This window comes from Panthera pardus, unplaced genomic scaffold (assembly GCF_024362965.1).
Source record: "Panthera pardus isolate Hobbes unplaced genomic scaffold, ASM2436296v1 HiC_scaffold_17, whole genome shotgun sequence".
NCBI classification, from domain to species: domain Eukaryota; kingdom Metazoa; phylum Chordata; class Mammalia; order Carnivora; family Felidae; genus Panthera; species Panthera pardus.
This window is the reverse complement of record NW_026526732.1, coordinates 149,778,837-149,791,282: the sequence shown is the minus strand read 5'-3', so window position 1 is coordinate 149,791,282 and position 12,446 is coordinate 149,778,837. Positions and strand designations below refer to the sequence as shown.

Sequence of the window (12,446 nt, the reverse complement as noted above, 5' to 3'; positions counted from 1 at the left end):
AACTTAAACCTAAATCTCTCACCTTATAATATGAATTTAAAATGTATAATAGAACTTATATATAACATGTAAAATTATAAAATTATTAGAAAAATAGAGGGGCACCTGGGTGGCTCAGTTAGTTAGACAACCGTCTTCAGCTCAGGTTGTGATCTCACAGTTTGTGAGTGAGCCCCATGTCGGGATCTGTGCTGACAGCTCAGAGCCTGGAGCCTGCTTCAGATTCTGTGTCTTCCCCTCTCTCTGCCCCTCCCCTGCTCACACTCTGTGTCTCTCTGTCTCTCAATAATAAAATGTTAAAAAAATTTTTTAATCAATAAAAAATAAAAAGAATCTTTGGAATATATTTTGACTGTGGTTATAGATAAACAAACACACATATATGATAAAATTCCATAGGATTAAGCAATCCTGGCAGCGGCAGTCCGTGTGGCCAAAGCAACATTGTCTAAGTCAGAGTGGTGGTCATGGTCCTGGAGGTGGCAAGAAGGATGACAAGGAGAAGAAAAAGAAATACGAACCTTCTGTACCAACTAGAGTGGGGAAAAAGAAGAAGTATACAAAGGGACCAGATGCTGCCAGCAAGCTGCCACTGGTGACATGTCACACTCAGTGCTGGCTAAAATTACTGAAGTTAGAATTAAAGACTATCTTCTCATGGAGGAAGAATTCATTAGAAATCAGGAACAAATAAAGCCTTTAAGAAGAAAAGCAAGAGGAGGAAAGATCAAAGGTGGATGATCTGAGGGGGACCCCAGTGTCAGTAGGAAGCTTGGAAGAGATCACTGATGACAATCATGCCATCGTGTCTACATCTGTGGGCTCAGAACACTACGTCAGCACTCTCTCCTTTGTAGACAAGGATCTGCTGGGAGCAGGCTGCTTGGTCCTGCTCAACCACAAGGTGATGCCGTCATATGGGTGCTCACAGATGACACAGATCCCTTGGTCACAGTGATGAAGGTAGGAAAGTCACCCCCAGGAAACCTATGCTGATGTTGGGGGGTTGGACAACCAAATCCAGGAAATTAAAGAATCTGTGAAGCTTCCTCTCACTCATCCTGAATATTATGAAGAGATGGATATAAAGCCCCCAAGGGTGTCATTCTGTACGTTCCACCTGACACAGGTAAAACCTTATTAGCCAAAGCATTAGCAAACCTAACCTCAGCCACATTCTTAAGTGGTTGGCTCTAGGGGTGCCTGGGTGTTTCAGTCAGTTTAAGTGTCTGACTTTGGCTCAGGTCATGATCTGACTTTGGCTCAGGTCATGATCTCACGGTTCATGAGTTAGAGCCCCACACTGGGCTCTGTGCTCACAGCCTGGAGCCTGCTTTGGATTCTGTGTCTCCCCCTCTTTCTGCCCCTCCCCCACTCGCACTCTGTTTCTCTCTCAAAAATAAATAAACATTAAAAAAATTTGTTTGTAATAATTTTTTTTTTAAAAGAGTGGTTTGGGGGCGCCTGGGTGGCTCAGTCTGTTGGGCGTCCGACTTCAGTTCAGGTCACAATCTCGCGGTCCATGAGTTCGAACCCCGCGTCGGGCTCTGAGCTGATGGCTCAGAACCTGGAGCCTGCTTCCGATTCTGTGTCTCCCTCTCTCTCTGCCCCTCCCCTGTTCATGCTCTGTCTCTCTCTGTCTCAAAAATAAATAAACCTTAAAAAAAATTTTTTTAAAGAGTGGTTGGCTCTGAACTTATTCAGAAGTACCTAGGTGATGGGCCCAAACTCCTTCAGGAATCGTTTCAAGTTGCAGAAGAACATGCACCATCTGTCGTATTTATTAATGAAATTGATGCCATTGGAACAAAAAGTAGACTCAAATTCCGGTGGTGAGAGAGAAATTCAATGAATAATGTTGGAACTGTTGAACCAGTTGGATGGATTTGTTTCAAGGGGTGATGTGAAAGTTATCATGGCCACAAACTGAATAGAAACTTTGGACCCAGCACTTATCAGACCAGGCTACATTGACAGGAAAATTGAATTCCCCTGCCAGGTGAAAAGACTAAGAAGCCCATCTTTCAGATCCATACAAGCAGGATGACCCTGACCAATGATGTAACCCTGGACAACTTGATCATGGCTAAAGATGACCTCTCTGGGGCCAACATCAAGGCAATCCATACAGAAGCTGGTCTGTAGGATGAAAGTAACAAATGAAGACTTCAAAAAATCTAAAGAAAATGTTCTTTATAAAAAACAAGAAGGCACCCCCCTGCGGGGGCTCTACGTGTAGCGACCACATTTGCCTTCCAGGAAATGGTTGGGAATGTGCCGACTCCTCGGAGGGATGGGGAAGTTGCCCAGAGGAACCCATGTTCTAGTTGATCTTTCTTAGCAAAACCTCCCATATACCTTTTTAAGCGCGATGTGTAGGAACGTGATGTGTGGTGTGTTGGCCACATGCAGTGCTCTACTCCCCAAAAAGCGAGCTCCTTCTCAGACAAAAAAAAAAAAAAAGGAAAAGAAAAGAAAAAGAAATATAGTTAAAACCTTGGATTGCGAGTAACTCATTCTGTGAGTGTTCCGCAAGACAAGCAAACTTTCTAATAAATTTTAACTCGATTAATGAGCAATGTCTTGCAATACGAGCAGTATGTGACACTGAACATCACATGGTCACAACTGAGCCAATGGTTCTCTGTCTCTCTCTTCATTGGATTGTGGGTGATCATCTCCCATGGCAGATGCTCGGTCTCAGGCCACGGTGTTTGGCAGAAATCAGTGATTTTTCAGAACGTTGGACGGTGCCCACAACTGGCACTAGTGTATTTTTTGTCACTTCAAAGCACCTATAGACAGTCCTTTGCTTTTCCAGACAAGAGTAAACTTTGGAATGCTTTGCTTCATTCTAGGTCAGGCTGCCTGCAGATATAGACCCTTTCCCCTGCTGCCTCACTGCCAGTTACATTATATACGGTATATGACAAGGGTTTATTAATATTGTACTGTAGTCAACATCCATGCGAGTGTATACAATGACCCCCATGCAGAAAAAGATTCCTTTGAGCCAATAGATAGCAGTAATTCCTTTAGTGAGAGTGAAAGTCATCTGATACAATCACCTTCCTCTCTCTTGTCTCCCTCACACCAGCCACGAAGGTTTTCAAAGGTAAGTGCAGGTTAATATGTTTATTTTTCTTTATATTTTGTATTTTCTTTATTATTTTATATTATATTACAGTATTTTAATCATTTTTATATGAATATTTTTGGGATGTGGAATGAATCATCTGAGTTTCCATTATCTCTTGCGGGGAAATTTGCTTTGATATACAAGTGCTTTGGATTATAAGCATGTTTCTGGAACGAATTATGCTCACAAACCAAGGTTTTGCTGTACATACACAGATGAATGCAAGTAAAACTGGGGAAATCTGAATAAGAACAGTGGATTGTATCAATGTTAATATCCTGGTTTTAATATTGACTAGAGTTTTGCGAGGTATTACCATTGAGGAAAACTGAGTAAAAATTGCTCAGGACCTATATTATGTCTCATAATTGCACATGAATCTTCAGTTATCTCAAAGTAAAAAAAAAACCAAAAAAACAAAAAACATTAATTTTAAGAAGCACTTGCAAAAAAACAAAAACAACACAACTCTCATGGCTCCCAATTAAAGCCCAAATTCTTTAGCTTCATATTCCCATCTCCCTACAAACAGACCTCAAATCCCCTTTCAAATCTCACCTTCCACAAGCCTTCGTGGGGCGCCTGGGTGGCTCAGTGGGTTAACTGTCCGACTCTTGATTTCAGCTCAGATCATGGTCTCACAGTTCCTGAGTTCAAGCCCCACATCAGACTGCACTGACAGTGCAGAGCCTGCTTCTGACCCTCTGTCTCCCTCTCTCTACCCCTTCCCTGCTCACTCTCTCTCTTTCAAAAGTAAATAAACATTAAAACTATTTTTAGGGATGCCTGGGTGGCTCAGTCGATTAAGCGTCTGACTTCAGCTCAGGTCATGATCTCACGGTCTGTAAGTTCGAGCCCCGCGTCAGGCTCTGTGCTGACAGCTCAGAGCCTGGAGCCTGCTTCAGAGTCTGTGTCTCCCTCTCTCTCTGACCCTCCCCCGTTCATGCTCTGTCTCAAAAACAAATAAACATTTAAAAAAGCCTATTTTTAAAAAAATTAAAAACTAAGTTTCCAAAAACTGAGAATTAGGGAATAGAAGAAAATGTTTCTACTTTTCATTTTCCTGCTGTTACCATTAAAGAACTGGAAAGAGGGGTTGCCTGGAGGAAACGGAAACCTCAGAGATGGCCCAAGCACCCCTGAGCTCCCCTGTCCTCCAAATAGAAGACTTTTGGACAATAACTAAGAGAATTGTATAACAATATTGAGTGAAAAAATTAATTTTTTAAGAGATGAATGCTGAAGTACTTAGGGATAAGAGTCTTGAGATTGGTAGGTAATTTTCAAATATTTATGCAGAATTACAGAAATAGAATTTATTGCCAAAAAAGAAAATAAATTTTAAAACCTAAAAAAATAAATACAATTTATTACACATATGAGGCAAATATTAAATTGACTAAGTCTAGGGTGCTAGGGACTATTCTTTCAAACTTTAGGTACATTTGGAAACTTTCACAATAATCTGGAGAAAGTTGTTCAAATCATTCATAAAGACCTGGGACATGTTCACAACATAATGTGGAATGAAAATTAGGCATCGAGGTGTGTGTGTGTGTGTGTGTGTGTGTGTGTGTGTGTGTTACCAAATCCAAGTTCAGCTGCTGGTAGCCTGAAAGATCCTTACTTAAGAGATGAGTTCTGATTGGAAAGGAATTTGAGCTTTATCCAGGAGGCCAGTAACCCAGGGAGAAGGAAGACTCTTGACCAAAAGCCAACTCTAAGGTTTCTGCCTGGCCCGGGGGTTTTGAAAGGGGTTCAGGGTACTTAATCAGCAAAGGGAATGCAGTGGCCTGCAACATTTCTTAACCACGTGCAGACTGGATGGGGCCAGTTCCAAATAGTCTCCGTGCAAGGGGGTTGTGTGAGAGTCTGGTTCTTGTTGCATGATATGCAGGAGGACTCTGTTCTTTCTGCAAGAGAGGGCCAGGTCTACAGATAACAAAGGGAGGTCATGAAATCATTTGTGTAACCTAAAAAAAAAAAAAAAAAAAAGAACAAACATTTTGCTAAAAGAATTGCTAGACTAATCAGAAAGCTGAGGCAGCTTCTAACAGACTTGCTGGCCTCTGCAGCCTGGGAAAGCTCTGGTCCTTCATTCCTCAAGGCCAACTGTCTGCAAAGCTCCAAGAAAATCAGTTAAATTAGTTCTGTTACAGATCAAGGGCCATAGGTCAGCAAGTAAGGTGTGTGTTAAACTTGAAGTAAGCCCTTAAGACCGGCTACAGTGACGATACGTGTTCTGTGTGCAGGTGTCAGTGTGAGTGACGGTGTCTGTGTATTGGTATGTAGCAGTGTGCATGTCTGTGAGTCAGTCTGAACGTGCATTCACTAATTCATTCACTCAATAAACGTTTTAAATTCAACAATCAGGCACTTGCAACACAATGGAGATACAGCTGTGAACAATCAAAATCTCTACTCTTGTCCTCTGGTAAAGCTTATATTCTCAAGGAGGAGCAGACAATAAACAATGAAATATACTTTAAAATGTGTATCAGTGAACAGGGTGTGAACAAAGGCAAAGAGGGCAGGGGTCAGAGGGAGGCGGGAGGGACAACATGGGGAGGCTAGTACAGGGAGGGCCTCTCAAAGAGGACATTGGAAAAGAATGTCAGGGAAGGAAGTGCTGTCTGAGAGATATGTTTTCAGGCCAGGAAGAGCAGTGAAGGCTCTGAGGTGTGAACACCCTGGGCGTGCGGAGGAACCAGGCAGTGGAGGGCCTGGATCTGGGCCCATCACACAGACACAGCCGAGCAAACTACATTCACTGGCAAGGATCATGCAGATGAAAGGGATTTTTAATGTAAAATGTTTTGAAGAGATCATTCAAATTCATTCCAAAGGGCTTGCAGTAGGAAACTTTCCTCCCTTCCAAGAACCCAGGGGCCCCGGTCCCCCGCCAAGGATGCACATGTCGACCAACTTCTCGTGTATCCTTCCTGAGAAAAAGTTACACAGATGTTATTGTGGGCATCAAGAAAGAGTACTGAAAAGAAGTAGGAAAAGGAAATGTTTCTTTTCGGTTTTCCTGGGTGTTGTCATCAAGGAGCTGCAGAGGTGAGTCGTAGCGGAGAGGTGGAAACCTCAGAGACGGCGCAAACCTCAGAGATGGCACAAGGCTCCTTGAGCTCTCCTCTCCTTCAATCCCTGCTCCATTCCTGACCTTGACACCTGGGGCGTCCCGTGCTGCTCAGAAGCTGATTCACGCCCCTGTTGAAGATGCCCAGCCTTCAGGTCAGCCTTTTCTGACCAACTTACAGCCCAGACCCTCCCAGGCTGCTCAGTGCAGCAGCAGCGCCCCCGTGTGGTCACAGGGATGAGGACCCAGCTCCCTTTCTCTTGCTCAGCCAGGACCTCCCAGGGTCGCCCTCTGCTCTCCAAACCAAGATAGGGCTTTGAACACAAGAGTTGCCCCTGTCCGTGTCAGGCTTGGGTGCAAAATGTTTCCCAAAACCCAAAATAACCTAGATGTTTCCACTGAGTGCCCATTGGTTCTGCACGGCACGGCAGAAGGTCTCCAGGCGATAGCAGCTGGTTCCCAGGTCTGGGATGGACCCCACAAAGAAACTGGGTGCCCTGCTCCAAAGATAGGACTTAAGATTCCTAAGGCCCTGTCACTTCTGCCGCTGCCTCTGGGGCTGGACTCAGTTCAGTAAGTCTCAGAACGCATCATGAAAGATGAGGCAGAAGTCTGCAGTGCACTGGGTCTAGAAAAGGGAGGATGCTCCTGGGGAAATGAGGCTAGGGTGTAAATAAGGACATCAGAGGGGAAGATGTTACAAGGAGGGAAGAAGGAGTCAAGGGAACAAGTGGCACGGGAAGGGCTGGCCTAAGGAACACCTGTTTGTGTTTACAGAGGGCTCTCTGGGTACTGGACCATAGAGAGTGAAGGGCAGATGTGCCAGCCCTGTAGGGACCAACCCTGATCCCAAACTCCCACTCCCTGTGTTAATATTTCATGACCGTGGCTGAGCCCAGACCAGAGCAGCCAGTTGTCATGGCCTTCAGTTGTCCCTTCCTCCTCTATGACGAGCAGGGGCCTGCACACCAAGCTGAGAGGCCCCTGAGGACCATGTGTTGAACATGCAGTGTGGGCTGGACACCAATATGGGCTACAAGTACATGAGCAATAGGACCCAGGGTACTGACCACCCATTTCCCAGTAACGGTCCCTACACCTTCCATAACTCACCGCCGAGGAGTCTGGGGTCCTGCACTTTTCCTCCCTGGTGACCCAAGTCCCCAGACCCTCAGACTGGACCCCTCAGGCCCTGCTCTCTGCTACCCCGCAGACCCTGAACTGAGAAGCTCATGCTGCTTCCCCAGTCCTAAATCTCATTTCTACCCTGACCAATGACCCAAAACCTTGGCGGTGCTATAGACTGAATGTGCCCCACCCCCCAACTCATATGTTGAAATCTACTCCCCAGTGTGATAATATTGGAAGGTGGGGCCTTTGGGAGGTGATTAAATCATGAGAGTAGAGCCCCCACGAATGGGATTAGGGTCCTTATAAAAGAGACTTCAGAGTGTTGTTTAAGGCACCCAATGTGTGGTATTTTGTAACAAACGCTCAAGCAGACCAAGACAAGCTCCAAAACCAGCCCCCACTCAGCTCTCTCTTTCAGTCCCAGACACACTTTAAGGAATCTGGTCACAGGATTTATTCATTTCTTCGCAAATATTCGTGAGTGCCTCTGTGCCAGGCATGATTCTAGGCCTGGTAGTCATTTAATCAAAACAGACAAAACACCTGCTCTCCTGACACGGTCTGACAGGAAAAACAGACGATGAATAAAAACATAATAAGAGTATTACTATGGTATTATATATACTATGTGTTCCTGTTACGTATTGCTAGGTAGCAGTCCCAAATAATCCCTTTTCAGTAGCTCTCATTCTCTGCATTGACTGGGCTCAGCAGGCAGCTCTTCGGCTCCCTGTGACATGGTCTGGGGCTGTAGTCATCTGGAGGCCCAGCCGATCCAGAACATTCAAGAGCATTCTCTTATGAGGCTGCAGGCAGTACTGTCATCAGCTGGCAGCTTTCTGGGGCTACTGGCAGGGTGATCTAGGCTCTCCTCCACCTGCTTCTCCACATGGCTTGGCTGCTCCCAGCTCAGCACCTGGGTTCCAGGAGGGAGTGTTTCAAGCAGCCACGTCAGAAATCACAAGCCATTTTATGTCAGAAACTCAGAAGTCAAGCCGTATTACCGTCTCATGTTCTAGTCATCAAAACCAGTCATTGGGGCGCCTGGGTGGCTCCGTCAGTTAAGCAGCCGACTTCGGCTCAGGTCATGATCTTACGGTCCGTGAGTTCGAGCCCCGCGTCGGGCTCTGTGCTGACAGCTCAGAGCCTGGAGCCTGTTTCAGATTCTGTGTCTCCCTCTCTCTGACCCTCCCCCATTCATGCTCTGTCTCCCTCTGTCTCAAAAATAAGTAAACGTTAAAAAAATAAAAATAATAATAAAAAAAAGTCATTGATGGGGCACCTGGGTGGTTCAGTCAGTTAAGCAGCCAACTCTTTTTTATTTTTTTCAATATATAAAATTTGTTGTCAAATTGGTTTCCATACAACACCCAGTGCTCATCCCAAAAGGTGCCCTCCTCAATACCCATCAACCCTCAGTTTGTTCTCAGTTTTTAAGAGTCTCTTATGCTTTGGCTCTCTCCCACTCTAACCTCTTTTTTTTTTTTTTTTCTCCCCTTCCCCCATGGGTTTCTGTTAAGTTTCTCAGGATCCACATACGAGTGAAAACATATGGTATCTGTCTTTCTCTGTATGGCTTATTTCACTTAGCATCACACTCTCCAGTTCCATCCACGTTGCTACAAAGGGCCATATTTCGTTCTTTCTCATTGCCATGTAGTACTCCATTGTGTATATAAACCACAATTTCTTTATCCATTCATCAGTTGATGGACATTTAGGCTCTTTCCATAATTTGGCTATTGTTGAGAGTGCAAGCACCCGACTCTTAATTTCGGCTCAGGTCATGATCCCAGGGTCACAAGATTGAGCCCTGCATTGGGCTCTGTGCTAAGCATGGACCCTGCTTAAGAATCTCTCTCTCCCTGTCTCCCTGCCCCTTCCCTGCTCATGTTCTCTCTCTCTCTCTCTCTCTCTCTCAGAAACAAAAGTCATTGATTCAAGAAGAGGGAAATCAGGCCCCACTTCTAGACAGATGGTAAAATATTATAGATGGCCATCTTTGAAAAAGAAACCTTCAAAGTATGTTAGTGATTAGAGACTTAGAGGAAAAAATAACACAAAGTTGGCAATCAATACAAGGTGATGGGCGCCTGGGTGGCTCGGTCAGTTAGGCGTCTGACTTCAGCTCAGGTCATGATCTTGTGGTTCGTGAGTTCAAGCCCCACATCGGGCTCGGTGCTGACAGTTCAGAGCCTGGAGCCTGCTTCAGATTTTGTGTCTCCCTCACCCTCTGCCCTTCCTCTGCTCTCTCTCTCTCTCTCTCTCTCTCTCTCTCAAAAATAAATAAACATGAAAAAAAAATTTTTAATTTATTAAAAAAAAAAAAAGACATGTATGGAGAACTGGCCATCATACACTAGGGACTACAGGCTGCACTGAACAAACTCCAATGTGGTACTGAAATGGGAGCTACTTCCTTGCTTGTGTGAGCTTCAGGAGTTCTTGGAACTTCTTTGTCCTCTTGAGAAAACTGACATGAGCACCCAGTACCCAGATCTTGGTCTCTAAATATCATTCTCCGATAAAAGGAACCAGGGTTCCCGAGAAAAAAAAAAAGCTGACTCTATGGCCAAGACAGAAACACTACAGGATGAGCCTAGGATGTCTTGTGATGCCAGGGAGGAAGTGCACCTCCCCCAAAAAAGGACATGTCAAAGGGACACAGGGGGCAACGTGAAAGAACTCCCTGTGAACAGGGCTGGAACAATAGGAGCAGCAAAATAGCCATAGTATTGGATTGGAACCCAAAATATTTTTTAAAATATTGAGCCCATAGAGATATATATAAATGATTGATACATTTAAATACGGGGAGAAAGTGGTGCCTGGGTGTTTCAGTCAGTTAAGCATCCGACTTCGGCTCAGGTCATGATCTCACCACTCGTGAGGTCGAGCCCCATGTCAGGCTCTGTGCTGACAGCTTGGAGCCTGGAGCCTGCTTCGGATTCTGTGTCTTCCTCTCTCTCTGTCCCTCCCCCACTCATGCTCTCTCACTCTCAAAAATAAACATTAAAAAAATTTTTTTAATTAAAAAAAAATAAAAATGGGGAGAGAAAAGACAAATCTTCCTTACAGAATAATTCCAAGTAACATATGAGAATTCCCTTCCCAGGAGGTGGAGCTTGATTGCCCTCCCCTTGAATGTGGGCTGGACTTCGTGACTCACTTCCAAAGAATAGAATATGGAAAGAAAAAAAAATTACTACTAAATGCAAAGTTACTACTTTATAGTAGAGAAGTGTGGCAAAAATAACTTTAACCAAGTGTTTCTAATAACCTTGAAGATCACCTATGACAGGAACAAAATTGCCGAGCACGTTCAGCGGACTTCAATATTTCTAAGTACCCACCTCCACAAGAGTTTCATCCGAAGGACACAGTAATTCATGTCAGTCACCTCAGTCCTGCCAATCCGCTGGGTAAGCATGCAATATCAGCACACTGGCCTCCGGGAGCTCTGCAGCCCTTTGACCTTGTGGATGATGCTTCCCATAATCCTCTGCTTGTGCCTGGCTGAAGACAGGCTCCTCCTACAAAAGCCAGGCCCAACTCTCATTTGATTAAGTGTCTATTAGCCATAAAGCCTTTTCCCATAAAGGGGTGGGGGGGGTGGAGGGAGGGGGAAGACTCTATTAAGACACTATGAGACACCCAAGAATAACAAAAATAAATCTACACCATAACATAAATTTAGGTAATCTAGCTTACATATATTTCTCTTCATTCCTTTATTTCCATGATTATGAGATCCAAAACTCATTCAATAGATTTGAGCTGACTCAAGTAGCAGACTTTCTTTTATACCAATTCTCACCGATGAACAAAACCCAAATCCATAGACTCTATTTTTTTTTTAATTTTTTTTTAACGTTTATTTTTAGACAGAGAGAGACAGAGCATGAACGAGGGAGGGTCAGAAAGAGGGAGACACAGAATGTGAAACAGGCTCCAGGCTCTGAGCTGTCAGCAGAGAGCCCGACGCGGGGCTCGAACGCACAGTCTGCAAGATCATGACCTGAGCCGAAGCTGGTCACCCAACCGACTGAGCCACCCAGGCGCCCTGCATAGACTCTATTTTAACTCAGGGTTTAGGACCACCCACTGCAAAGTATTGGAGGTTAGTCCATTTTAGAGTTCATAACCTAAAATAGAACCTCAGATGCCTAGTTTTCAGAAAGGATATTTTGCTATTAGTGCATCATTTAGATTGTCTTACAGAATTTATTTGTTGTATTTTCTTAATGGCTACTAATCTTGCTTTTAATTTATAAATGTGGTTAGTTTAGCTTCAATGTTATTTGCTTATAGTTTGTTTAACCTTATACTGGATAGTTTCCCACAACCATAACAGTAGGTAGGGCCTCTTGTGTTCTAATAATTAAGACTTTAAGGGGCTCCTGGGTGGCCCAGTTGGTTAAGTGTCCGACTTCGGCTCCAGTCACGATCACATGGTTTGTGAGTTTGAGCCCCACATCAGGCTCTGTGCTGACAGCTCAGAGCCTGGAGCCTGATTCACATTCTGTCTCGGTCTCCCTCTGCCCCTGTCTCTCTCTCTCACAAAAATAAGATTTTTTTTTTTTTTTTTTTTTTTTTTTTTTTTGGGACAGAGAGAGACACAGCATGAGCGGGGGAGGGGCAGAGAGAGAGGGAGACACAGAATCGGAAACAGGCTCCAGGCTCCGAGCCATCAGCCCAGAGCCTGACGCGGGGCTCGAACTCACGGACTCACGGACCGCAAGATCGTGACCTGGCTGAAGTCGGACGCTTAACCGACTGCGCCACCCAGGCGCCCCTAAAAAAATAAGATTTTAAACCACGCATACACTGCAAGTCAAATATGAATCATGCATAACCTTATCACTAAGAAATATGAGGAAGCTTCTTTCCCCCCTCAAATCCTACCAAAGTTCTTGGTTCTTCCACTTAAAAGTGGGAACATGTCAGCTAATGGGGAATGTGGGGTCTTTGGCCTCATCTAAAGTTGCTTCAGCCACCCCCCTCCCCCAAGTTTGAGAGCCACTGACCTCCAGGAAAGTCAACCTCCCTGTTCCTGGATCCCCATGCTATGGCAAAGGTCATCTTCCCTCCAAA

At 44.7% G+C, this 12,446-nt stretch overlaps 1 pseudogene; it reads left to right on the top strand.

Moving 5' to 3' along the window:
• Window positions 1-642: 642 nt before the first annotated feature.
• LOC109260549 (26S proteasome regulatory subunit 4-like) lies at window positions 643-3,526 on the top strand (annotated as a pseudogene).
• Window positions 3,527-12,446: the final 8,920 nt, after the last annotated feature.